The sequence below is a fragment of the Lissotriton vulgaris genome, chromosome 10 (assembly GCF_964263255.1).
Source record: "Lissotriton vulgaris chromosome 10, aLisVul1.2, whole genome shotgun sequence".
Classification (NCBI taxonomy): Eukaryota; Metazoa; Chordata; class Amphibia; order Caudata; family Salamandridae; genus Lissotriton; species Lissotriton vulgaris.
This window is the reverse complement of record NC_141698.1, coordinates 190,316,659-190,341,581: the sequence shown is the minus strand read 5'-3', so window position 1 is coordinate 190,341,581 and position 24,923 is coordinate 190,316,659. Positions and strand designations below refer to the sequence as shown.

The following is a 24,923-nucleotide window of genomic DNA, read 5'->3' as shown; positions in this document are numbered from 1 at the left end:
GTAGTTTGGTTTGCCCTGTTCCCATCATGCACTGGGACAGGAACAGACTAATTTGCATACAGCCAGGTTCTGAAACTGGGATGGTGCAGTGAGCTAAAAAACGGTGTTGGATCTAGCCCTGATCTTTTGACTGGGTGAGAGCTTTCTGCTTAATTCAGAGACTCTGTCCTTCACCACCCCATGTTGTAAATATTTTTGTCCACCCTAAGCGTGGAAGGGTATTCTCAGATGTGAGACCCTTGCTCATTGCACCATCAGGATTCAAGCAAACCGGGCCGAAGATGGCTGTAATGCCAGAAACCGGTCCCCGGGAGCTTGTTTCCTTCCCACTGTAAGAATTGGCTTTTGTAGTTTGGTTTGCCCTGTTCCCATCATGCACTGGGACAGGAACAGACTAATTTGCATACAGCCAGGTTCTGAAACTGGGATGGTGCAGTGAGCTAAAAAACGGTGTTGGATCTAGCCCTGATCTTTTGACTGGGTGAGAGCTTTCTGCTTAATTCAGAGACTCTGTCCTTCACCACCCCTTGTTGTAAATATTTTTGTCCACCCTAAGCGTGGAAGGGTATTCTCAGATGTGAGACCCTTGCTCATTGCACCATCAGGATTCAAGCAAACCGGGCCGAAGACGGCTGTAATGCCAGAAACCAGTCCCCGGGAGCTTGTTTCCTTCCCAGTGTAAGAATTGGCTTTTGTAGTTTGGTTTGCCCTGTTCCCATCATGCACTGGGACAGGAACAGACTAATTTGCATACAGCCAGGTTCTGAAACTGGGATGGTGCAGTGAGCTAAAAAACGGTGTTGGATCTAGCCCTGATCTTTTGACTGGGTGAGAGCTTTCTGCGTAATTCAGAGACTCTGTCCTTCACCACCCCTTGTTGTGAATATTTTTGTCCACCCTAAGCGTGGAAGGGTATTCTCAGATGTGAGACCCTTGCTCATTGCACCATCAGGATTCAAGCAAACCGGGCCGAAGACGGCTGTAATGCCAGAAACCGGTCCCCGGGAGCTTGTTTCCTTCCCAGTGTAAGAATTGGCTTTTGTAGTTTGGTTTGCCCTGTTCCCATCATGCACTGGGACAGGAACAGACTAATTTGCATACAGCCAGGTTCTGAAACTGGGATGGTGCAGTGAGCTAAAAAACGGTGTTGGATCTAGCCCTGATCTTTTGACTGGGAGAGAGCTTTCTGCTTAATTCAGAGACTCTGTCCTTCACCACCCCTTGTTGTAAATATGATTCTATATCGCTATGTATGTCACGATGCACAATTTTGTAACGTTGTTTTTAGGTTTCGCCTATTATCATTCGCTTGCGAATGTAATAGGTGAGAATTCAAGTGCTCCATCGACTCGTCAAAGCACTGCGGTTTTTCCCCAGTGCATGTGAGTCCCGTGACCACAAAAGCGGGTCACGTGACCACACAAGCACGCGCATCTCCCTAATCCGCCTGCCACACTTCTCCTCCCCTCGCTCGCATTCCCGCCCCCCCCCCCCCACCAGGCTCTCCCGCCCCCATCCAGCTTCCCTCCGCGCATCTCCCTAATCCGGCTGCCACACTTCTTCTCCCCTCGCTCGCATTCCCACCCCCCCCCCACCAGGCTCTCCCTCCCCCATCCGGCTTCCCTCCGCGCATCTCCCTAATCCGCCTGCCACACTTCTCCTCCCCTCGCTCGCATTCCCGCCCCCCCCACCAGGCTCTCCCGCTCCGATCCGGCTTCCCTCCGGCCATTTGCCAGCGAGCTATTGGTTTTGTAAATGACATTTTATATTTATATATCGTTATTGGCATTGTCAATAACAATATATAAATATAAAATGTCATTTACAAAACCAATAGCTCCAACTTTCCAAATGCGAAACCTATTGGCAACGCCAGTGCTTGTTCTTTCTTATACCTGAAAAACTATAAAGTTTTTTTTTTTTTTATTGCCTGCATGGCACACAAAGCCATTCACTTCAATACCCCTTTGTATCTTGCTCAGAAATTGGAACTCTCATGTGGCGAGCGCGCCTCCAGAAGAGCCAGCCCCCTATTACTCAGACCACAACAATTCAAGAAGAAAAAACCTATAATCAAGCCTTCTCAGGTGTTGCACTGAGGATTTGGACCCCCTCCCCACTTAAGTCAGGGTGAACCCTTCCATTGTCCTCTTCAGTGGATACTGAGGTCACTGTCGAAGTTCTGTGGCCCAGCTGCTATGGTCACGAGTTTAACTTTACTCTATATGACTTTGTATCTTCTGCTTTTCGGGTCCTGTTTTGATTGCATGTATCTGTATTACTCTTGATATAAATTGTAAAGCGCTCTGATACCCCCGGCGGTCATGTTCGCGCTATAGAAAACTTTCAAAATAAATAAATTCATCAAGGCAACAGATCTGAGTCACTGGTAAACACGTGGATTTTCTTGATTTAAGAAGTGTAAACAAGAAAAAATTTCAATCATAAATTTCAATCACAATTAGGTAAAAGGCGCTAAACAAATGCTACAAAACGATCCATTCCTCTGCTAATTATGGTGGTGGCCACTCCTTCTAGACAAGTCGTTCAAGCCCCAGTGTAAATTCCAGTCGACTAGTTACAAATGGTCCGTTACTGGAATCAGTCACAGCACATGCGCACCTCAAATAATACATATTTTGTTTCTTAAATAAAAATACAATTTGGAAAAATAAGCATAATTCTGCGCACCTCAAAAAATAAATATTTTGTTTGTTAAATAAAAATACCATTTGAAAAAATAAGAATAATTCAACTCCAAAGTTGAGGTCCAAACTGCAAAGTTACTCCATAACGGAAGCGTTTTGAAAAAATAGTCAAATGGTTTAACTGGCGGGCTACAGGAGTCGTTAGGCTTGTAAGGATGTTCCTGTGTTGTGTTCCTAGTCGATGATCCCTGCTCTGTGGCGCAGTAGGGGCAGGCAGCTCCGCTTTATGGCCCCTCGGCTGAGGGCGCTGCTGCGAGGGTAACGTCACCGCTGCCCCAGCAGCTCCAGGAAGGGATTCCGGGACAGGCGCCTCGCACAGCGACACCTGCGCTCCGCGGCGCCCTCCTGCAGGATCCAGTGTCCGCGTCTCCCGGAGTTACCAGGCTTGCGGCGCGGGAGGCAGCGGCGGCAGGTGAGCCTCGGGGTGGGCGGGCCGTGCGGCGGCTCTGAGGGGCTCAGGGGAGCCCGGCTGCCCGGTGAGGGCTCAGGGCAGTGCCTTCGAGGAGGCAGACGGCTAGGCGGGAACGGAGCGCGGCACCTACCGTTCTTCCGCTCGTTCTAGTCAGTTCTTGCCCTCACTCACTTCTAATCTCTGGGGGGACGCGGGTATTTTAGGGCTCTTCGACCGGCCCAAATTTCAAGCGTTGTACTCCCCTCGCCCCCACTCCGGAGATCCACGCACCGGACCCCACGCTATTCAGAGGTACAGACCAGCCTTTCTCTCTGGATTGGGTTTCTTTATATTCTTCTTATATTCACCACAGGTGCGCGCGGGAGTCTCTCCTGAGATCCGCGCTGTCACCTCTTATTCTCCACAAAAGCGCCTCAACGCCTCGCCAGGAGTAGTAAGCGCTATATAAATACAATATACAATAGATACTCTCCCTGAATAATAATCGACCCGAGGTCTCCTGTGTTTTATTTCTGAGGGCGTGGAGTTCTCCGTCTCCTGTTTCCACAGAGACACTGCGTTTCTTTATTTAGGTCACTGTGCCCTCTCCAGGGGTCAGTGCATGGTCTCGTCATGGCCCCTTACTGTCCTCATTGTGCGCGCCCGTGTGTCCTATCTAAGGATAGTCCATGCTGGTGACGTGGAAGGGTCTGAGCATCCTCCTAGTCCTGTTATACGCTGTTTTGTGGCTGTGCTCACCCTTTCTCTGGGCCATGTTGTGCATGCTTTCTATGGGGCGCCCACTCAGCACCCTCTTTTTTTTGGGGGGGGGGGGGGGAGTCTGCACTCTCCTTCTGAGGATGTAATCAGACTGTGTCTGAGGCATCTCTGCATCCTCTCCTCCGCCATTTATTCAGCTTTCTACACTTGAAAGGGAACCTTTTCCCCAGAGGGACTCCTGTCTCCTGTCTTCTCCACAGAAATACGTGTCTAATTGCTTCTTATACCATGCAGCCACACTCATTTGAATGTGTGTGGGGAAGGAGGGGAGAAAGAGGTTAATCTTCCTGTTCTCCCCAGAAACATGTTATTCCGGGGCTCTCCATCCTCACCCCTTTCTAAGCGATAGGCATGGGGTGAGGGCGTTGATTTTGGACCTTGTTAAGTTCCAGACTTATCAAGGCCTAAGGGGTTGAGGTCTTTTCTCTTCTCACCAGGAGTCTGTCCTTCTCCTCAGGGTTGTCTAGCGCCCCCTCTCTCTCTCTAAAGGTAAAGATGTTAGGCGGTATTTCGGGGGTTTCCTTTCTCTGACTAGGAATGTGAGGATTTTTGTCTCCGGGGTCGGGAGATACGAAGTGGACGGTTGGGGCGGTCAGTGGTTTGAGATTTGTTTGTATCTCCAGGAATCTGTTCACATTCGCTGCTATTTTGGACGATATGGTCCCTTTCCGATGTTCCATGTTCCTGTGTTTGGTAGCTCTTTGGTTACCTTTGCATTAACACATTAACTATGAAATGTTTTCATTTTAGAAATGCCACATTAATTCAGCTGCAATCCAGCTATACTTTCCCCAATTTTATTGGAAACATTGCGGTATGACACACGACCTAGCAATTGCCTTTTAACACTGTCTATTCTGAATTCCTTTCGAAAAGGAAACTGATGGCATTTCATAAACTTTGGACCCTGGAGCTAATAAGGAAATGCAAATCGATGTTGGACTCTAGACCAGAAAACTGCCTCTGAACGGCGGGCCTCGTTAGTGCAGACTATGTTTTCAGAAATTCCGTATGTCACAGGTGCAAGGAACATATTAGGTCTCCGCAGAGGGCAAGAAGGGCGCCTTGAAGTTTCAAGGCTGCTATTTTTTACTTTATGAGACCAATAAATATCATAATGTATTTAGAGATTACCTTCTATTTTCCCTTCCACAGCTGTATTTATTTAGCGAAATGCCTTTAGACAGAACTCATCTTATTTGCATTGTTTGCAAATAAAATAGCCCATCTCAGTATCATGGTGTTGCTCGGTTTCATGCCTGGTGTTTACTGTGTCAGGGTGCTGCTCAGTCCTTCCGGGCTCTTGATCAACCTGCTATGGCCCTGCTTAGTTTTCTTAACTGATGTTTATTTTGCCGGGGTTCTGCTCTTTGCGCTTGGGATGTTGATCAAACTCTTGAGTTGCTGTTTAGTTTACTTAGCTGCTGGTTGCTCTGGCAGGGTGCATGTTCAGTGCTTCAGTGGTGTTGCTCAGTGTAGAACATTGCTGCTTAGTTTTCTAAGCTGCTGGTTGCTGTGGCAGGGTGCCTGCTCAGTGCTTCGTGGGTGTTGCTCAGTGTATAAGGTTGTCGCTTAGTTTTCTAAGCTGCTGGTTGCTGTGGACGGGTGCCTGATCAGTGCTTCAAGGGTGCTACTCATTGTAATAGGGTGCTACTTAGTTTTCCCGACTGCTGTGCCGGTGTGCTGCTCATTGCATCTGGGGTGCTTTTCAATGCCATGGTTTCTGCTTATTTTTTTTTTACAGCTGGTTTCCTTGGCAGGGTGCCTGCTCAGTGCTTCAGGTGTGTAGCTCAATGTAGAAAGGCGCTACTTAGTGTTCCTAACTTCAGTGTCGGGTGATGCTTATTGCACATAGGGTGCTGTTCAGTGTCAAGGTTGCTGCTTAGTTTTCTAAGCTGTTGGTTGCTTTGGCAGGGTGCCTGCTCAGTGTTTCAGGGGTATTGCCCAGGGTAGAAGGATGCTGCTTAGTTTTCTAAGCTGCTGGTTGCGGTGGACGGGTGCCTGATCAATGCTTTTAAGGGTGCTGCTCATTGTAGTAGCGTGCTGCTTAGTTTTCCCGACTGCTGTGCCGGGGTGCTGTTCATTGACTTTGAGGTGCTTTTCAGTGCCATGGTTTCTGCTTATTTTGTTTTGCTGCTGGTTTCTGTGGCAGGGTGCCTGCTCAGTGCTTCAGTGGTGTTGCTCAGTGTAGATAATTGCTGCTTAGTTTTCTAAGCTGCTGGTTGCTGTGGCAGGGTGCTTGCTCAGTGCTTCGTGGGTGCTGCTCAGTGTAGAAGGTTGCTGCTTAGTTTTCTAGGCTGCTGGTTGCTGTGACAGGGTGCCTGCTCAGGGCTTCATGGTTGTTGCTTAGTGTAGAAGGTTGCTGCGTAGTTTTCTAGGCTGCTGGTTGCTGTGAACGGGTGCCTGATCAATGCTTCAAGGGTGCTGCTCATTGTAGTAGCGTTCTGCTTAGTTTTCCTGACTGCTGTGCCGGGTGCTGTTCATTGACTTTGAGGTGCTTTTCAGTGCCATAGTTTCTGCTTATTTTGTTTTGCTGCTGGTTTCTGTGGCAGGGGGCCTGCTCAGTGCTTCAGGTGTGTAGCTCAATGTAGAAAGGTGCTGCTTAGTTTTCCTAACTTCTGTGTTGGGAGATACTTATTGCACATGGGGTGCTATTCAGTGTCAAGGTTGCTGCTAGTGTTCTAAGCTGCTGGTTGCTGTGGCAGGGTGCCTTCTCAGTGTTTCAGTGGTGTTGCTCAGTGTAGATAATTGCTGCTTAGTTTTCTAAGCTGCTGGTTGCTGTGGACGGGTGCATGATCATTGCTTCAAGGGTGCTACTCATTGTAATAGGATGCTGCTTAGTTTTCCCGACTGCTGTGCCTGAGTGCTGCTCATTGCATCTGGGGTGCTTTTCAGTGCCATGGTACCTGCTTATTTTATTTTTTTGCTGCTGTTTTCTGTGGCAGAGTGCCTGCTCAGTGCGTCAGGTGTGTAGCTCAATATAGAAAGGTGCTGCTTAGTTTTCCCAACTTCTGTGTCGGGTGGTGCTTATTGGACATGGGGTGCTGTTCAGTGTCAAGGTTGCTGCTTAGTTTTCTAAGCTGTTCGTTGCTTTGGCAGGGTGCCTGCTCAGTGTTTCAGGGGTATTGCCCAGCGTAGAAGGATGCTGCTTAGTTTTCTAAGCTGCTGGTTGCTGTGGACGGGTGCCTGATCAGTGATTCAAGGGTGCTGCTCATTGTAGTAGCGTGCTGCTTAGTTTTCCCGACTGCTGTGCCGGGGTGCTGCTCATTGACTTTGAGGTGCTTTTCAGTGACATGGTTTCTGCTTATTTTGTTTTGCTGCTGGTTTCTGTGGCAGGGGGCCTGCTCAGTGCTTCAGGTGTGTAGCTCAATGGAGAAAGGTGCTGCTTAGTTTTCCTAACTTCTGTGTCGGGAGATACTTATTGCACATGGGGTGCTATTCAGTGTCAAGGTTGCTGGTTAGTGTTCTCGCTGCTGGTTGTGGTGGCAGGGCGCCTGCTCAGTGCTTCAGGTGTGCAGCTCAATGTAGAAAGGTGCTGCTTAGTTTTCCTAACTTCTGTGTCGGGTGATACTAATTGAACATGGGGTGCTATTCAGTGTCAAGGTTGCTGGTTAGTGTTCTAAGCTGCTGGTTGTTGTGGCAGGGTGCCTGCTCAGTGCTTCAGTGGTGTTGCTCAGTGTAGAAAATTGCTGCTGAGTTTTCTAAGCTGTTGGTTGCTGTGGCAGAGTGTCTGCTCAGTGTTTCAGGGGTATTGCTCGGCTTAGAAGGATACTGCTTAGTTTCCTAAGCTTCTGGTTGCTGTGGACGGGTGCCTGATCAGTACTTCAGGGGTATTGCTCAGCGTAGAAGGATGTTACTTAGTTTTCTAAGTGGTTGGTTGCTGTGGCAGGGTGCTTGATTACTGCTTTAGGGGTGTTGCACAGCGTAGAAGGATGCTGCTTAGTTTTCTAAGTGATTGATTGCTGTGGGAGTGCACCTGCTCCATGCTTTAGTGGTGTTGCTCAGCGTAGAAGGATGCTGCTCAGTTTTCTAAGTGGTTGGTTGCTGTGGGAGGGCGACTGCTCAGTGCTTTAAGGGTGTTGCTCAGTGTAGAAGGATGCTGCTTAGTTTTCTAAGTGGTTGGTTGCATTGGCAAGGCACCTGCTCAGTGATTCAGGGTGTTGCTCAGTCTACAAGGCTGATGCCTAGTTTTTTAAGCTGCTGGTTTGCATTGGCAGGGTGCCTGCTATGTGCTTCAGGAGTGCTGCTCATTGTTGAAAATGGCTGCTTAGTTTTCTAAGCTGTTGGTTGCTGTGGCAGGGTGCCTGTGCAGTGCTTCAGGGGTATTGATCAGCGTAGAAGGATGCTACTTAGTTTTTTAAGTGGTTGGCTGCTGTGGCAGGGCCCTGCTAAGTGCCTGAGAGGTCTCGTTCAGCGTAGAAGGTTGCTGCCTAGTTTTCTAAGTGGTTGGTTGCTGTTGCAGGCCACCTGCTCAGTGCTTTAGGAGTATTGCTTAGTCTACAAGGTTGATTTTTTTTTTTTTTTTTTTTTTTGTAACATCGTTTTTATTGCAGCACCAAAATAAATGTACAGACATTAAATGCACAGTGTAAATATAAAGCATGGCAAGATGACACAGTATTGATTTTCCTTCCCCATCATGATTGGCATGTCCCCAATAAGAAGACCGTTCCGCCTTAACGCTTAGGTCAAACCTTGCTGCATAATTCAACGGCCGACGTCTCATTAGCAAGAAAAAGTGGGTTGCTTTTGTAATTTTCGCCCCTCCCCCACCCCTATCAAACACCCCCCCTCCAACGCCCCAACAGTTTCGAACTCCCCCCCCCCCCCCCCCCCCCCCCTGTGGCCGCGCTGTGCAAAATCCCAGTTAGAGTGAAGTCTGGTGTGTTGAAGGAAGGCCTTATACATTCGCTAAGGTGTGTCCCCGGGTGTGTTAGCGGGGTTAGCTGCCCTTGACTCCTCCATCTCCTCATCCCCCTCATCAACATCGTCTCGGAGCGCCTGTACCATCACTTCCCATGCTGTCGCCCTCTCCATAGCCTTCTCATCATTCGTTCTCCAAGCCATCTGGTACCTCAAAGTGCTTTCACACGCTGCCCACCGCAAACATTCACCATACCATCGCTTATATGTGGGCCCGGCTTTCGACTTCCAATTCCTCGTGATTTCCCGCTTTGCTAGGATCAGCCCCAAATCGATAAACCGACTGGTATTTTTAATCTTGGACGTGTGCGGAAACCAGTGTAGAACCCCCACTGCCTTGCTGTACTGTATGTCACGATCCGTTGCATTGTTCAGAGCCCTCCCAATCTCCTGCCAGTAATCCCCCAATGCAGGGCAGTCCCACAACATGTGACCCAACTCCGCCCCAACTGTGTTACATCTGGGACAGGCCGCTTGTTCCACCCCAAAGTATTGCCGTATTTTCCCAGGTGTAAGGTATGCTCGATGAATAATGTAGAAATGTATTAGCTGGAACCTGGCGTTTCTCGAGCTTTTCCGTGCCCGTCGCAGCAGCTGACCCCAAGTCGCATCAGGGATCTCCATTTGGAGGTCCAACTCCCACTTAGCCTTCAAAGCCGCGAGCGGCTGCAGAGCTTCCCGCAACATTCTGGAGTAGAGACAGGTTACCGCCTTAAATGTCCCGGCTGTCATCATCGTATATTGGCACGCCATGGAGATCACCGTTTCCTGCAACCCCTCTCCCCCAGTGGTCCTGCATAGCGCCCGTTACCGCCGCATGCAACAAGTAGTCGCCTCGTGGGAGGTTGAACCGCTCCTGCAGGTCCTGAAACGGGAGCAGCACCCCATCCTCGTACAAGTCGCCCAGCATTTGGACCCCAGCTTCTTCCCAACCCAGTAAACGCGACCAGTCCCCTCCATGAGGAAGGGCTGTAACCATCCCCAGCGGAATTTCGGGAGCATACATAAGGCGGACCCCCGCTCGTTTGCGCGCTCGATTCCAGCAGAGTCGAAATGTCTGTTCCTCCACTGTCAGGTCCCTAACCAAGAGTTTCTGATGTAGTGTGATATATGCCAGCACATGCCGCGGGGTGCCCTCATCTCTAGCATGTTCCGGGACTCTATATACTCTAGCGACCTCCTGGGTGAAAGCCTGCAACTGAGCCGCCAGATAATAGCCTTCAAAATCAGGCACCGCCATGCCTCCCTCATCCTTGGGCCGCAAGAGGGTGTCCAGCGCGATTCGTCGCCTACCTGTGCCCCAAAGAAACGCTATGGTCAGTGACCTCAGGCGTTGGAAAACAGAGCCCGGGATCCATACCGGGAGCGTCCTAAAGTAGTACAACAGCCTGGGCAGAGCCACCGTCTTAAGTAGGGAGATCCGACCAGCCAGTGACAGTGGAAGAGTGGACCAAAAATCCATACTTCCTCTCAGGGCGGTAATGCAACGGTTAATATTACCATCCAGCATATCCGTCGGGGTATGGTAGACGTAAACGCCAAGATAGTGTAGATAATGCGGTTCCCACCGGAGTTCCTGCGCCGTGAGAGGGCACGGCTCTCTGTGTTTCAGAGGGAATAGACAGGATTTGGGCCAATTGACCTTCAGGCCCGACAGTCGCCCAAACCGCTCCAACAGACGTCTCGCTCCCAGTAGATCCGCTTCCGCAAAAGCCAGGAACATCAGTAGGTCATCCGCGTACAGCGAAATGAGATGTGGCCTGTCCCTGTACATCAGTCCTGCATAGTGGCGGCCCGATCTGGCCTCCACTGCAAAGGGTTCCATTGCCAAAGCAAACAGGAGGGGAGAGAGGGAGCACCCTTGCCTGGTGCCTCGTCGCACGGGGTACTGCTTCGAGATCAGGGATCCAACCCTGACTCTAGCTACGGCTTCCGTATACAGGACTTTGGTCCAGTTGATGTACCCATCTCCCAGCCCGAAACGCCGCATCACCTCGTACAGATAATCCCACTCAAGACTATCAAAGGCCTTCTCGATGTTTATGGAGAGCACAAACGGAGTGGTGGCGTCCGACCAGTCGGCCCCCATCAATCTTGTAAGCCTGCGGATATTGTGGGTAGTGTTATGGGTAGGGATAAAGCCGCACTGATCCTTGTGAACCAAACCGGTCATGTGGGCCAGTAGTCTATTCGCCAGGATTTTACTCAGGATCTTGTAGTCCGTCGTAAGCATGGACAACGGACGGTAGGAGGGTAAGGCAGTGCCCTCCCTGCCAGGTTTTAACAATGGGATCATGAGGGCCTCACACATTGAGCTCGGGAGCCGACCACGCGATTGCGCTTCATTATAAACCAAATGCAGTTGCGGAGCTAGGTATTCCAAATATTTACTATAAAACTCGATCGGGAGACCGTCAAGCCCCGGAGTCTTATTCCTAGCCATCTGCTTCACTGCGCTCCCTATCTCCCCGACCGTAATGGGCCGACCCAACTCCTCTGCCTCCGATTCCTCCAATTGCGGAAGCTGTAAGCCTTCTAAAAAGGTGCCCAGCTCATCCACCCCGCCCGTCTCTCCGCTCTCGTACAAACATTCGTAATACGCCCTGAACCTATCCAGAATCCCGGCTTGGGTGTGGCATAGCTCCTCCCCCACCGTCTGAATCGCCATGATCGGCCTGCCCCGTCTGATCGGGTTGGCAAGCCACGCCAGCATCGACCCCGCCTTATCACCTTCCGCATGCGCCTTAGTCATATACGCTTTATGGTCAAAGATACGCAGTCGTTCCAATTCTACCGCTAGTGCTTCCCTGGCACCACTAAGCCCCTCCTGTAACTCTGGGTGATTCGGGCGTTCCCTCTCTTTCTCCCTCAGCCGTTTCTCCGTCTTCTCAAGATCATCCAGCAAAGTCCTACGAGCCCCTGCAGCGCTCCCAATACAGTGCCCCCTGACCACCACCTTAAATGCGTCCCACTCCACCGCCCTAGTAGAGGCGGAGCCACTATTCTCCTCAAAGTAGCGCTCTATTCGCTCCCCTAGGGCCTCCCTGAAAAGCAAGTCATCCAAGGTGTCAGGTTGCAGTCGCCATGTTGGTACACGGTTAACTTCCACCATCCAGTTCAGGGACAACAACAAAGGATTGTGGTCCGACATCGTTCGAGCCAAATACTCCGCGCCACCCACCGTGGAGAGCATATGTGATGAGCACAGAAAAGCATCCAACCTAACATGCAGGTCATGCAAATGCGAGTGAAAGGAATAATCCCTAGTGGTGGGGTGCAGTGTCCTCCAGGCGTCTCCCAAGGCCCAACTCTCCTGCCACTCCAGCCTGCGTTTGGCCACCCTGTGTGCTGGGGACGCGTGCAGCGGGGGATGGGATCTATCCAAATCAACATCTACCACCGAGTTGAAATCCCCCCCCATGAGCACTGGGCCTGCTAGATAGCCCGCCAGTTTGCCCGAGAGTGTCGTTAAGAAAGCGGGCAAATCCACATTGGGGGCGTACACGCTACAGAGGGATACCACCCTGCCCCTCAATCTCCCCTCCACCGCTACATACCTACCCTCCGGATCTACCAACGTCTTAGTGACTTGGAAAGGGACCCCCGCACGTATCCAAATCAACGTCCCTCTTGCAAAGGCTGAATATGTCGTGTTAAACAGTTGTCCCCTCCACCTCCTTTGCAGCACAATCCCCTCCTGTTTGTTGAGATGCGTCTCTTGTAAGAACGCTATATGCACACCCCTACGCTTCAGGTACGCTTGAACCTTGTGCCTTCTTGTCATAGTCTGTAATCCCCGCACGTTCCAGGTCACACATTTCAGAGCCCCGGTGCTAGCCATATCCCTCTGCACACACAGATAGAACAATAGAAGTCATCGACCATGCGCGTTTGCCAACCACTTGCTGCCCATCCCTCCCACTCCAAACAAATGAAACCCCCCCCCCCCCAAGACAACCGGAGCAACCCCAACTACTCTCAGCTCCCACCCCCCCAGGACAGGCCCCCCCACAATCTGAAGTGACCCCATCCAAACTGTCACACCCAACTACCCCTCAAAAGAAGGCACTAGTGTTCGCAGTCTCCACTGCGATGACCGTAAGGGCCAGTAGGGCGCGGATCGATGTCGAAAGGTTCGTCTAAGCAAATCAATCCCGCACATTCCGCCCCACAACCCCCTCATTACAGAGTCACGAAACCCCAAATAACATTGTACTGCGCTCACGGGCACAGCGCCCCAGTGTCTGACCAGTAGGCCGCTCCTCCCGTCCATCGTGTCACGCCTCAAGGATCTCCCCAGAAGTCTGCGGTGTCACTACATGGCCTTTGGCTCCACCAAATTCCGAGAGCCCTGTTTCCGATCCCGTGCCCTGCTCATCAGAGTCTGTGCCCTTCCCGGACTGGCTCCTGGTCACGCTAGATAGGTCCGCAACTGCCTGCAGAGCCGCCTTCCTCTCTGTCTCTGTCTGCGACACGGATGGTTTACCAGTTCTCCGACGATTCTTTCGAATCCATTGGGACTTCCTGATCGGCTGCGCCACTCTAGCCTCCTCCGCCCTGGCTCTAGCTCCATCCGTTCCAGCTTTATAAGTGTCCCACCAGGCCCAGGCATCCGCCGAGGTCGTAAAAAAAAAGCGATTTTTCTTCTACCACCACTCTTAGCTTCGCTGGAAAGAGCAGGGAATATTTTATGCCCTCACCACGGAGCTCACGCTTAAGGGACAAGAAGTTGGCCCTGAGTCTCTGAGTCTCAAACGTGTAGTCCGGGAACATGGTGACTCTGTTATTATCCACTTGAAAAGGTCCCGCTTCTCTCGCCTTCTGTAGCAGCCAGTCCCGGTCTCTGTAGTGGAGCAACTTGAACACCACCGGGTGAGGCGGAAGGCCCGAGGCCGGTGGTCGAGCCGGTACCCTGTGGGCCCGCTCTAGGGGGAAGAAAGGGGACAATCCCTCCGGCGCCACTTCGGTGCGCAGCCAGTTGTCGAGGTAGCCCACCATATCGTCGCCCTCAATTTTTTCCGGTAGGCCCACGAGGCGAACATTATTGCGCCTGCTCCTATTTTCCGCATCCTCGGCCCTCCTCTCCAGCACCTTCAGCCAGTCTAGGGCATCTGCCACCTGCGCTTTCACCTCTGCGTGGTCCGGAGCCAACTCCTGAACAGTGATCTCCACAGACTTCACTCTATCCTTAAGCTTGTCATGATCTGCTTTCAGGAGACCCAAGCCCGTCGCCACCTGGGCTATGTCCTGCTGTAGGGCGTCTTTTGTGGTCGCGATGGCCTCCAATATACGGTCTTGCATGCGTTGAAGAGCAGACTGATCACGATCCGCTCCTTCCGCAGCCTCTGTGTCGGTCGCTCCTTCCCCCTTCCCTTTCGATTTCACCATCTCGGCTGCAAATGGTAGCGGCCTCTAGGGTCACCTTGTCACCCCCACTTCACACAGCAGGGCTCCACCACTAGGAAATTCCCCGGGCAATAGGATCAGATAGTTCGGATGCGCTTAGCTCTGTGGGCTCCGCTCCAAGCACTCTAGATGGAGCCTCACTCTAGGGTCCGCTGCCGCCGTTGAGCCTTCTGATGCCAGTCTGTGCTCAGATAGCCGGGACCGTCGTCACAGGGCCGTCGCCATTTTATCGCTCCTCCAGTGACCGTAATTGTGGTTACGATGCCCAACAGCTCACATCAACTTGAAGAAAGTTCGCCCGTGCCCGCCGAGGTGGTCAGGAGGGGCCTGTCAACCCATCCAGCACCGCTGGTAGCAGGCTAGCAGAAGAGTCCGGCCTCGTGCTCCCGTCGTTTCTTTGTCTCAGGCTCAGGGCGCCATCTTAGCTCGATGGCCTTACGCTTGGTGCCAACTTTCAAAGTCAGATTTCAGGGCCAGGAACAGCTTTAGGTCGTCCACTTCGAGCGCCGCACCTTCCGTGAGGACTTCAGATTTTGGTTTTTCCCAGTTTCGCTGGGATTTGTTCAAATAATCAGGATGATATTCGGGATCGGGCGCGGAGCCCCGGGCTCACGCTGCCTACCTCCTCGGCATCCAAGCCACGCCCCCTAGTCTACAAGGTTGATGCTTAGCTTTCCAAGCTGCTGGTTTGCATTGGCAGGGCGCCTGCTCAGTGCTTCAGGCGTGTTGCTTAGTCTACAAGGTTGATGCTTAGCTTTCCAAGCTGCTGGTTTGCATTGGCAGGGTGTCTGCTCAGTGCTCCAGGAGTGCTGCTCATTTTGGAAAATGGCTGCTTAGTTTTCTAAGCTGTTGGTTGCTGTGGCAGGGTGCCTGCTCAGTGCTTCAGGGCAGGGTATTACTCAGCTTAGAAGGATGCTCCTTAGTTTTCTAAGTGGTTGGTTGCTGTGGCAGGGCGCCTGCTCAGTGCTTGAGGGGTGTTACTCAGCGTAGAAGGTTGCTGCTTAGTTTTCTAAGCTGCTGGTTGTTGTGGCAAGGTGCCTGCTCAGTGCTGCAAGAGTGTTGCTGACTGTTGAAGGTGCTGCTTAGTTTTCCTAGCTGCTTTGCCGGGGTGCTGCTCAGTGCGCTCGGGTGAAGCTCAGTGTTTCTGGCTAGTGTGTCTGGTTGCCGCTCACTGTGGCAGGGTGTTACAACATATGTAATAATGCGCCTCGGTATGCCAGGGCGCTGCTCAATGTATCTGAGCGTGTGCGGTCTATGGAGTCATATAATTAGAAGATTGTGATCCTTCTGTTTCTCAGTGGTTAGTTGTGGCTCTACTGCTGTTTTTACATTTTCCATTCTCAAGTGTAAAATCGTCAGCCACCCCCTTTCCTTATCACTTCTTCTTGATCTCTAAGGTAAAACTACAATTTGCAGTGTTATGCCTGGTAGAAAGCCAGGATTGGCTGCAAGAACTTACTCTTGACAATTAGCAACTTGAGATCTGACAATGCTGCTCGGTCAGGGGTTGTAATCCATTCCCTGCCCCAGGCACAGAGAAGGCCATTGTTAGTCAGTGTCAAATGCTAGCAAGGGTATTTTTTTCACCAGGAATAAGAATGTTATTACTAACCGAAATTCCTTTTGTGGACAGTGATGTCTTTTTTTTCTTCGCGGGAGCAGTTACAGCGTATAGAATGCCACCTGGTCCCCTCTTCATGACAAAAGTCTGCTAAAAACCTGGAACTAAAGTTGTGATACGGGAATAGAAGCAGAAAAATGAGGTTGAACTGGTTAACGTTTTCTTCAAGACGGATTTAATTTCTGTGTTGCCACCTTTGCATAGTGTAATAGTTTACATCTTTTAGATTTGTTTGTAATAGTGCTCGTGCCGTTAATGGCAGACGTATTGTATTATATGCACAATGCAAAGAGCTTTATTTCAGCATTATTCACCATTGGCTTCTTTGGCCGGGGAATCTTCCTCTATCGGCATGAGGCATTGTAAAAAACATCTTGGATCAGCCCAGATGAGCATTTTAGTTTTGCCTTCTTTCTACTGTCTATTTAGATGGCACTTCCTTATCTATTGCAAGGCACGAGGCTCAGTTTTACATCTGAAAAGCACATTCTCTCATCACACATTTCATTCTTTATCTCATCCACGCATTGCATACTCAAACAAATACATTTGAAATTATTTTTTACTATAACAGGCATTTGTATAGATTTTGTCATCTGTCTAGTGCAAGCATCAAACCTTTCGGCTTTGCCAATGCTTGCACTTTCAGGTCCTGTCTGATTATCTAGGATTGCTTGAAGTAGTGACAGCCAGCCTGGTTATCTTGTGCTATGCCTCCTGTTTCTTCCTAATGTACCATGCTCTAGGTTCCCCCATGTCACACGCAACACCCTCAACACTTTAGCCAGCAGCACTTGCTCTGCAGGGAGTTGTGACTTGGAAAGTCACACTTGTGTCTTATCACCCCTAAGGGTATCCAGGTGCCGGGGGCCGTTGAGGAGATTAAGTGAGCTACTGCCCAGAGTCACATGATGCTGAGCTGAGCTGCTGCAAAAGCATGGGATCGAACTATGAACCACGCACCCTGGAGTCAGCCGCTCTGCCACTGTGCCATACCTCTCCCACTTAGCTGGCGGGAAAGCTCCGCAAGCTGAGGTTTCAGTGGTGACAAATGCATTATCCTGGAGGTGATGAGTTTGATTACCACAAGGCAGCTTTGGTGTTCCATCCTCCCAAAATATGTAAATTGAGCACTATTAACTGAGTAATATTAACAACCGCAATTTACAAGCACTTAAATGACAGAGCTGTATAAAATGCTGATATAAAAAAAGTTTTAATTGTTGGAAATATGAAACTGCAAGTCCCAGAATGCCATGTGGTGCTGGTTAGAAAGCCAAAACTTTGTGATGGTGTAACAAATTACATCGCGATATCGAGATTCAGGATTCATGGTATTGCTGGATAAATTTAAGTTTTAGGAATGCTAACAGTGGCGGCTAGCAAGTACGCCGATTGGAGAGGTGAGCAAATTGGTGTGAGCATAAAATAACTACACAACATTAATACATTAAATAAATGAAAAATCACTTAACTGGTTGCGCAGACACGTCCTCTTCGCTCTGGTCCTCTTCTTTTCCGACATCACATCCAGGGCCCCAACTAACCTACGTTACCAATCCTGGTACAGCTCTTAGCATGGGAGAAGCGCCAGGATTGGAGGATGCAGCGCCTCTCGGTGATCCAAAGAGCAGAGAGGCCTGTGCAGGCTCTCAACCCAGCTGACAGCTGGGTGAGAGGCTGAAAGTGCGCATGTCAGGCTGGCCGTTGCAAATGGCCGGCCAAAGTGTCATGCACAGTGTAAACTAGTGCACAGGCAGCCCACCACTGCAGCCACTCAGCAGACTCTGCCCCTTCCTGAGTCGGGACGGGTTGACAAAAATAAAATGGTAATGAATTAACTTCATTACCATTTCATTTTTAATCTCTGAGGCTTTTCTGGGGTCATTTAAGTGGGGCGACACTTCTCGGCTCCAGAGGAGTAGCTGCCCCTGAATATTATTCAATAGAGTGATGTATGAATGAGGGTCATTGAATAATGACCATCCACATGAACCTCAATAAAGACATATTTGTTCTCCATTGAGCCCAAAATGCAGAATGAAGGAAGCAGTGAACCACGTTCCTACATAGACACACATAGTCTGTTGGTGTTGAAATTATTTTTCGTTTTCAGTGCGTATGTCAGACCGTGAATTCATAGAATATTTCAAAACTTTCTCTTCATAATTGTCTATAAAAGTAAGGGTTTTTTAGCATATATATTTCAAATACGTTGATATAGAGTGAAATCTTCGACTCCACTTGTAGGGTTGGAGTAACAGAATAACTCTTTGATTAACTGCTTTTGACAGTTATTTAAATATACATAGAGTGGGCTTTAGCTTTGCTCAGAGGAGTACTTCTCCCTTACCGCATGCTGTTGACAGTTTGGTGTATCGCTCCGACTGCTATGGGGTGCTTACATTGCAATGCACAAGGGACTATTTTACATATCAAAAGTATATTGACTCATGATGCATTATATTCTTTATCTCACAGATGCATTATATATATTTTTATTCTTTATTTTTTTTAATTTACTACAGTAGGCATTAGCAAAACAATTTTGGACTCCAATTGGAAGCCAGGTCTATTGACTTTGACAGTGTTTGTTTAAAATTGTTTATCCCCCAACACCTCTTTTGTGGGATTCGAGTTTGCATGCTGTACATGCTGTAATTAAGCAAAAGGATTAGAATGAAAAAAAATCTCCCGATGCAGATTTTATCAATGAGACTAGCCCTGCTAATCACAAATAGTTTCCTGATGTGGGAAGACTCAGTTACAGTTTTTAGGCCTTATTGTTTGCTTCAAGTAATACATGCATCCCAAAGAATTACAACTCCCTAGCACCAGCATCTTAACTGTTTTCCCCCAACCCTTATTAGCTCTGACCTGTTTTGCTGCTGATGTAGGTTGTGGAATGGTTGCTTGGTGAACATATATATTTTTTTAAATTCCGAGTTCAATTTAGTTGGACAGCAACTATAGCATTTGCAGCATACATACAATACAGCGGTAGTTACTCCTCGGGGTCTCCTCAGAATCCGAGGCCTTGCTCACAGAGACTCAATTCAGAGAGCAATTCAAAGTTACTATATAAACAATGTACATGGCATACTTCACTCTCGCGATGCACTGTTCACGACCTCTCACGTGATGTCACAGATAACATCACAAATAACACCATTAATGCAATCACATGTAATATTACATATTTCATCACCACACACATTATCAGTGACATCAATAAAGTTGTACAGTGTTCACACGTCCCACAATCGATTCGACTCAACCTTCAGTTACGGCCAGCAGGCTCTGGAAGGGGTGCAAGAGCGTTGCACAAACCCAGATCTGTGGAGTAGATTGCCGAGCCCAGGGTCCAATTAGGTAGTAAATTGTAGGCTGTGGTCACATTCCTACCTCTAAAGCTCATAGTGAATGGCCTTCACCCATGCCCAGCGGTTCTTGGTGCAGGGCCTGGCCTCACTCAGCCCACCTTCTTTCAACACCCATGTACATGGACATCAGCTCTGTCCAGGAGTTTCTAGGAACAGGGCTGCTTAGATGATAGGGTTCTGAATGTTGTTCATTGTACAGAGGTGCTGCTAATGACCATCAATGTGCAGCTACACAATGTTTAGGTCTCGCCCGCCAACAGCTCATGCACTGTTGAAGCTACTAGGGGTATTGTTTACCGTAAAGGGCTTGAAGTCCACCATTGCTTACCATTGGTTGGCATGATTGTCCCTCTTCTTTGCTGCCTCCTAAGTGACCAGTGCATTCCAGGCGTCCCTTTCTGTTTCATCTGTGGAGCATGGACTAAGCACAGATTGATTCATCTTAGAGTCCATTCATTGGTCATGTCATGCTGTGTGTTTACATAATTCTTCTACCATTCTTAAAATGCCTTCTTAAACTCGCCAGTCTTGTCTATCCGCAAACTTGTTGCTACGCTCATGCTGTACCTTATTCTGAAACCGGTCTGACACTTCATAAATCAGCAGACGATACTGTTTCCTTAACGTCTGCAGTGTGCAACTCATACGTCCAGCGCGTTGCATTTCATTGCCATAATTTATTATGTATGCAAACATTCTCCTTTACTGTGATGATGTGCACTGTTTAATATCTATATAAAAACGAAAAAGCTCCAGCTCCTTGCATTTTAATTTCTTAATGCTGCTCTAATATTTTGAACCTTTTTTCATCAGAACCGAACGTCTTATCACAAAGTAAAAAACCATGCTTGGAGAAAAATGAAACAAATCTGCCTGCCCAGACCATCACAGCAAGCATAATCCAATCATCCGAGCAGCTCTGGTGAAATGTGAAGAAGTAGTACAATTTAAACCGGAGAGAGAGGGTGACAGAGATTTGTATGCATGCTACAAATTGCCATGCAATTCCGCTCCACTCCATGCCACACATTGTCACACTACTCCATGGTACACAATGCCACACAATTCCACTGCACTCCATGCACAAAATTTCAATCCACTTCACTGCACACAGTGCCACTCAATATTCTAATCCACACCAGGCTACACAACTCCACTCCATGCCTCACAATGCCACACGATTACACTACGTACCATTCCATGCATATAATTCTACTATACGGCTACAATGTTCTACTTCACTCCAATGTGCGTCACACCACTCCACGCCACACAATGCCACTCCACTAAGCCTCACAATGCCACTCCACTCCACGCCACACTATGCAACACAATTCTACTCCATGCCACACAATTCCACTCCATTCGATGTCAAACAATGTCTAACCTTTCCACTCTTTGCATTCCTCTCCAATCCACCCCACACAATTCCACACAATTCAATCCCCACACAATTCCACTACACTCACTCAGTCTCAATCCAATTCAGTGCCACTTCATTCCACCCAATTCCATTCCACTCCACTCCGCACAATGTCACACAATTGAACTTCACTGCACTCCACAGAGTGCCACACAATTCCACTCTACTGCACACAATGCCACACAAATCCACTCCACGCAATGCCACACAATTCCAGTCCACTGCACTCCATTCCAGACAATATCACAAACTGCCACTCTACTGCACTCCAAATAATGCTACACAATTGCACTCCACTCCATGCCACACAATTCCACATACTTCTACTCCACTCATATCACACAAACCCACTCCTCACAATGACACACAAGTCCACTCCACTCTACAAAATGCCCACAATTCAACTCCACTCCAATCCACATAATTCCCAGAAAATCGAGGGCATTTTCCAGAACTGATGTTGGCGCTAAATGGGTTTCAAGAAAACAAAGAGTGGTGGAGGGTCCTGGGGGAGTTAGAACCGAGAAGGTACCTTGTCCCCCAACTAAACAGCAAAAAACACGAGAGGTACTCAAAGTCTGGAAATGAGAAATCTACTGGAACCTAATTGTGTCCCATATTAGTGTTCAGACCACGCCGTTGATCTAAACAAATGACAATATTATATCAGAGAGGTGAGACAGAGAAGATACAGAGTCTAGGAGGCTAGAAAAAGTACCCATCGGCCCACTCAAAAGTGGAGTCTCGTCATCTGGGTTGTTGGAAAAAAGGTGTCCTCTAGGCTCCTCCTCAGGGAGAGTCTGAGGTTGCCTAATAATGGACCCTGGGATCAAGCATCCAACCAACAGAAGACAGTGTGTGAGCGGAAGGGGCAAAAGTTGCAGTGCTCAGAAAAAAGAAGAGAAAAAGAAAATGATCCTCGTGATTAAAAATACCTACTTTGATGACATAAAAAACTTTATTGGGTCTGACCATCAAAATGGTATCATTAAAAGCAGTATGCTGATAGCATGCAAGGAATTGCTATCTATCATGTGTGTTAGTTGGTCGACATGTTTCAGCCTATAACGGCTTTCTTCAGGACCTATGATATGCTACTGCAACACTTACTTATCGTGATATGGAACGTGATTTTTAACCATTCTCCAATAGATTCAGAGGAAGATGGTGTATCTTCTCCCTAATTGTAGGGAGAACAAACCTCACCTCACCTGGCAACAGCTCAGGTTGGAAGGAGGCCACGCACTCTCCGTCGTTGCCTCGGGTTGAAAACTGAGCCGAGGGGGAGCTAAATGGGTTTCTCCAGAGATTAGTACGTTAAATAAGGGACTGGGAGGAAAATGGAGACTGGAATTCATTGTTATATTACTGGTAACTTTGGATCTGTTAGATTAAGGAAAGCTTTTTGTTGAAATCTGAAAATTATGTAGCAGTTGGTGGGGTATGTGGCACATTTGGAAAATCCATAACTACACAGAAAATGTTCCATTTGTAAAAAGTCATCTTAGATACACAACACTCAACCACATAATATGGTCACAACCTACTGTGCAATGGCTGCAGGAATAACCACCACTTACTCCAGCAGTCATTCTGGTTCCTCAACAATGATATGGAACGATTGCCTTCATTTACTGGAGTGACTCTTCCTGTGACCATCACCAGCCTACTCTCTGTGGACTAGGAAGATAAGCAGTATTTGGAGCTTAGTGGGGTTTTATTTATTGGCAGTCGTAACATTTTAGATTTAGGATTATATAATGAGCTACGTTTCCCATTTAGACCTCTTTCTAGTTTTAGCTCATCATCATCAATTTATTTATTTATGTATTTGTATCGCGCCTGAATCAGCCCCGAAGGGGTATCTCCGCGCGTAGCTTCTGGTAAGGTATTAGGAAACAGCCTGAGATATGAGACTGCGCGGATAACAGGAGAAATTATTGATCTTGTGTGAAGAGGTATGTTTTTAATTTCTTTCTAAAGGAGAGGAGATTAGGGGTGTGTCTCAGCTGTGGAGGCAGAGAGTTCCATAACATGGGGCCTTTAAGTGAGAGGGCCCGTCCTCCCTGTCTTGCTCTCGTCACTCTGGGCACCTGCAGCAACATAGTGCTGCTGGAACACAGGACACGTCCCGGTGAGTAAGGGACGAATATGTCTCTTAGGTATTTAGGGCCAGACCCATAAATACACTTATGCATTATACAGCATACTTTAAAGTTGACACGTTGTCTCACCGGGAGCCAGTGAAGGTGAGAGAGGAGTGGGCGTGAAGGAGTTCGGGGAAAAGCATTCAAGATGAGTCTAGCTGCGGTGTTTTGTACTACCTGCAGTCTGCTCAGTTGTTCTTGATTGGCAGAAATGAGGAGTCCATTGCAGTAGTCTATCCGACCGATGACCAATGCTTGTACCAACGTCTTCCTGTGGATGTCAGGCAGGAAGGGGAAAATGCGTCGTAATAGCCCAATTACTCGGAAACAAGTTCCAGTAACTTGATTGACATGATCTTTTAATATCAATGCTTGGTCTAGGCGCACTCCCAGGTTTTTGACAATCTGTTTTGGTACGGGGACAGGTCCCAGCTCAAGTGGCCACCAGTCGGGGGACCATAGCAGGGTGGCCCCTCCAAACAACATGACTTCAGTTTTGGTCATGTTGCATTGGAGGAAGTTCTGGGCCATCCAATCTGCCACGGCTCTCATACCATTTTGAAAAGATTGTATAACTGTCGGTGTGAGGGTTTGGAAGGGATACAGCAACTGGGTGTCATCAGCGTAGGAGATTGGGGAGAACCCGTGAGATCTTATAATGTCCGCCAAGGGGGCCACGTACACGTTAAATAACGTAGGGCTTAAACATGAGCCCTGTGGCACTCCCTTGGTGAGCTCCCTACAGATGGATTTGTGGGAGCCTAATTTGACACCTTGTTGACGGTCCGCAAGAAAGCTTTCTAGCCAAGCCATGGCGGTCCCTCTTATTCCCACCTCCCTCAAGCGGCCGAGAAGAATTTTATGCGACACCGTGTCGAAGGCAGCGGACAAATCCAATAGCACCAGAATCACTGAGCTTCCCCCGTCAAGTGACATCCTGATGTTATCAGTCACTGACAGGAGAGCTGATTCTGTGCTATGGTTTGGCCTAAAACCAGATTGAGAGTGGTCTAGGCCGCCCGCTGCCTCGATGTAATTGGACAGGTGCGCGTTGACGTGTTTCTCGGCAAGCTTACTAAGATAGGGTAGGAGGGAGATGGGCCGGAGGTTGGAAAGCTCCGTCCAGGGGAGAGCAGCATTCTTACGAATGGGGTTCACCACCGCTCTCTTCTACTCAGTTGGCACGTGTCCCTTCTTTAAGGAATGGTTGATTACGTCTTGAATGTGAGGGCCCAACAAAGTACTCAGGGGGACTAAGGTTTTGGCAGGAATAAGGTCCTCCGGAGACCCAGATTTTACGTGGGTCATTAATATTTGAAGCTCTCTGCTATTAATAGGGGGAAAGGTGGTCAGTGAGAAATTTGTATTCTCAGTGGGGAGAGGAGCATTCAGGGTGCCTTTTTCTGTTTGGGACGCTAGGATCTTACCGTAGATGGAGGCAATTTTGTTTTCAAAATATAAGGAGACTTCCTCACACAGACTTTGTGAGAAGTCATCCGGGCTTACACAGGCCATAGGCTTGACAAATGTCTCAAGAATCCTATATAGCTCTTTAGGCGAATTGCCAGCTTCCGTAAGTTGTTGGGCTATGCTATTTTTACGAGCGGCTTTAACATGTTTATAATAGTTTGTTTGTGCTACACGGTGGGCCTTCCTGTTTTCCTCCGAGTGGATTTTTCTCCACCTCTTCTCTATCCTCCTACATTCTTGCTTCTCCATTCTAAGAGCCTCTGTGTACCATTTTTCCTGTTTAGCCACGGGAAATTGGCTAAATGCTTTCAGGGGGTCAATTTTGTCAATGGCTACAGTGAGATAATCCTGAAATGTTTTTAGACTGTGTTCCACTTCATCTGTGTCCTTGATGTCGGGTTTTTCCCAGACCTTTTGTAGTGCCTCCATTGTAAGTTTATGCCACTGTCTGCGCGTTATAGGGGGTAGGGATTTCTTGCTGGAACCTTTGTTGATTTTGAGTATGTTAAACTCTAATAAAAAGTGGTCAGTCCAATCTAGTTGTGTCGGTTTATTGCAAGATATGTTGTCGAAATTTGTATATATCAGGTCCAATGCAGTGTCCGCCTTCATGTGTGGGACCCTCGTTTTTTTGTGTAAGGCCTATGGTCGCCAGATCAGCAGACAGGCTC

General features: G+C 48.6%; 1 protein-coding gene across 1 annotated transcript in view; it reads left to right on the top strand.

Moving 5' to 3' along the window:
- The first annotated feature begins 2,848 nt into the window (after positions 1–2,848).
- TMC5 (transmembrane channel like 5) overlaps positions 2,849–24,923 on the top strand; it is a 757,208-nt gene continuing 735,133 nt past the window's right edge. The window contains exon 1 of the mRNA XM_086940869.1: positions 2,849–3,120. The gene's annotated coding sequence lies outside the window, so the exon portion shown is untranslated. The remainder of the gene's footprint in view (positions 3,121–24,923) is intronic.